This window comes from Arachis ipaensis, chromosome B4 (genome assembly GCF_059453495.1).
Source record: "Arachis ipaensis isolate K30076 ecotype BB chromosome B4, ASM5945349v1, whole genome shotgun sequence".
Taxonomy (NCBI): domain Eukaryota; kingdom Viridiplantae; phylum Streptophyta; class Magnoliopsida; order Fabales; family Fabaceae; genus Arachis; species Arachis ipaensis.
In genome coordinates this window covers 97,071,883-97,074,873 of record NC_142439.1, presented here as the reverse complement: position 1 = coordinate 97,074,873, position 2,991 = coordinate 97,071,883, and positions in this window count along the sequence as shown.

Sequence of the window (2,991 nt, the reverse complement as noted above, 5' to 3'; positions counted from 1 at the left end):
AACATTCTATCAAACACCTAGTGTGCAATAAAAGTAAACATCACAAAATGCAAGAATTAACAAGATCCATAATCATCATGAGCAAGAAATTAACAATAGCAATGAAAATAAACATAAAAATAGACATGGAAACATAAAATTACATTAGAAGAAATCAAGATCCAACAATGGTTCATCAACATAGAAGAGAGCATAAAAAGGGGAATTAACACTACAAACTACGAGAATCAAGATGTAGAAACAAGAAATTGTAAAGAAAACAAGATGAAATCAAGTAATCAAATCTAGATCCAAGAGAAATTAACATAATCCTAACCTAATTCTAGAGAGAAGAGGGAGCTTCTCTCTCTAGAAAACTAACTAAAGGCTCATCATGACTAACTAAGTGCTCCCCCTCCCCCTTTTTCTCAATCTTCAATTCTGCATTAAATACCCTCAGAAACGAGTTGGAATTGGGCCTGGGCAGCTTAGAAATCACCCCTAGCGATTTCACTTTAAGTGGGTCATGTGCCAAACGTCACGCGTGCGTGTGCATGACGCGTGCGCGTGCATGATGCGTGTGTGTTGTTGGAAAAACCTCTACTTACGCGTACACATGCTTGATGTGTGCGCGTGGCTTGCGAATCTTCAATGCACGCGTACGCGTGCATGACGTGTGCGCGTGGCCATCAATTCTCCATTTTGCTCATTTCTTCATGAATTCTCCACTTGCATGCTTTCCTCTTCATTTCTTCCATCGAATACTTGCCTTATAAACCTAAAATCACTCAACAAACACATCAAGGCATCGAATGGAATTAAAGTAAATTAAAATCACCAATTTAGGGGTCTAAAAAGCATGTTTTTACACTTAAGTACAAATTAAGGGAGAATTATAAAACCATGCTATTTCATTGAATAAATGTGGGAAAAGGTGATAAAATTTCCTAAAATAAGCACATGATAAACCACAAAATTGGGGTTTATCAATTTTCTGTCCTGGTACGAAGCTAGATTGGTGGGGAGCTATCCTATCTTTAAGAGCTGGCTTTAATCTTTCCACAATAATCTTTGAGATGCATTTGTAGCTAACATTGCAAAAGAAGATCGGACAAAATTGAGTCATAAATTCTGGAACTTTTACTTTTGGAATTAGAGCTATGAGGGTTTGGTTGTAGAATTGTACCATGTCAGAGCTCATCCAAACTTGTTTCACCATATTAGTCAGCGTATTGTTAACAATTTTCCAAAATTCCTTGTAAAAGAGAGTTGGATATCCATCAGGGACAGGAGCTTTCAATGATCCGATGCTAAAAATAGCCTTTTCTATTTCTTCAATTGTGGGCAGGTTGTACATGTCCTTCACTATGATTTCATTTAAAAGTGGATAAGTCTTATCCATGCTAATAGTTGTATCGGTGATATTGTTATCTTCAAACAAATCCTTGAAGAAGGTCACTGCATGGTTCATTAACTGTTCTGGTTCTTCTATCTATTCCCCATTACTGCCTCTTAATTTCAGAATCTTGTTCCTCCTTCTTCTAATGATTGTTCTGGTGTGGTAGTACTTTGTATTTCGATCACCATAAACAATCCATTGATCTCTCAACTTTTGCATCCATAACACTTCTTCCCTATCAAGAAGCTCTTCCAAATGCTTGTTTAATTCAATCTCCAACCTATCCAAGAACAGATTTCGGCCATAACTATTAGCTCTCTAAATACTTCCATTGCGGTTTGTCTTCCAACATGACCAAATACCTCATTGTTCCAATCAACAACTTTCCAGTGAATTCTTTAAGTGCCAGTTTTAAATCTAAAGAGCTCTTCCAATTTTGATTCACAAATTTGTCAAACTCCAGATGAAGATTGCACATAGCTTCATAGCTGAAGGGTTTGTCTTTTGCCATATTATGCTGGGCTTTATATTTATGAGCAAAGGGTGATGATCTGGTTCTAGTTAGTACATCAATCCTTGCTTCCGAGAATCTAGTTCTCCAATTAACATTTGAAGACACGATCGAGCCCCTCCCATTTTGGCCCCTCCATGTAAATCTGGTGCCAATATAACCCAGATCTATTTAGGAGCAATTGTCTATCAATTCAATAAATCTTCTATAGTTACCAGAATTAATTCTTCCTCCTCCCTTTTTCTCACTCGGACATGCTATTTCGTTAAAATTAACCGCTAGCAACCATTCACCTCTAATGTTATCCGCAAGACTCCTCAAAGTACCCTATAAGTTATGTCTGGTATTCTCCTGAGGGCTGGCGTATATAGCCATAAAGAACCATTGCTTTCTTTGCTCTTGTTTTATTTTCATTTAGACAAATTGAGTTTGGGAACTCACTATATTTACATTCAGACCTGTGTCTTTCTAAAGGATCCAAAATCCTCCACTAAAGCCTCTGGCTTCCTCAATATAAAAATAACTAAATCTAAAACTTCTAATAGCCCTTAGTGCTTGATCGCCACTACACCTGGTTTCTAGAAGGACAACCATATCTGGTTTGTTTATTCTAATAATTTCTTTTAAGGTACGACCAAAGGAGGCACTGACTGCCCCTCTACAGTTCCAAATCAATATAATCATCAAGAAGGAGAAGTGAAAAAGCAAAATCAATTCAATTGTACCTCCTCACCAGGAGATATGTTGACTTCTTCTCTGACAAGATCCATGTCACTGTTTTGCTGTTGCATCACCATTTCTGGATTTTGGATCTCTATGCCATCCATTATAGCTCCCTGTTCTTGGACTCTTCTTTTTTCATATTGAATTACTACTTCCATCATGATCTCCGTGTATATAGAGTGAGGATCGGGAGGCTTTGGTTCAGCCTAGCTTTCCATCTCTTCATCCATGGGTGCTGTCTCTGAGACGAACGTATCTTTCATGGTGGGATCAGAGGATGCTGCCAGGTTGGTGCACATGGATTCTTGATTTTGTTGTCTTTGGTTGATGGTCTGGTTAAGAGGCTAGGTGGTTTTTTATAGTCTTGGTCTTGGGTAGA